Source organism: Euprymna scolopes, chromosome 16, assembly GCF_053919585.1.
Source record: "Euprymna scolopes isolate OS-2025 chromosome 16, ASM5391958v1, whole genome shotgun sequence".
NCBI classification, from domain to species: domain Eukaryota; kingdom Metazoa; phylum Mollusca; class Cephalopoda; order Sepiida; family Sepiolidae; genus Euprymna; species Euprymna scolopes.
In genome coordinates, this window is record NC_136497.1 from 50,012,736 (window position 1) to 50,013,100 (window position 365).

The window sequence follows — 365 nt, forward strand, 5'->3', positions numbered from 1 at the left end:
CCATATTTAGGACATGTCTTTCCCTGTCACTCTCGGGCCACACGTCTATTTCTGCTCTTCTCAGACCACGTTTTTCATTTTTTATGATCTTTTTCTTTTCCTTCTTTCTTGTTCTGACGTCACCTCACACATGGTTCGTTCATTTGCATACGTTGTCTGTCGTGCTGCTGCTGCTGCTGCTGCTGCTGCTGCTGCTGCTGCTGCCATACACATGTCCGCATTCTGTTACGGCATCCAAGATGTTATTCTCATAACGTTTATGTTGATTTAACCTTTGATCTTCTTCAAGTATATCTTGTTGAGCTTAAGAATCTTTTATGTCAAACTCGGGAACTTGTATGCGTGGATTTGTGGTGCAACGGATA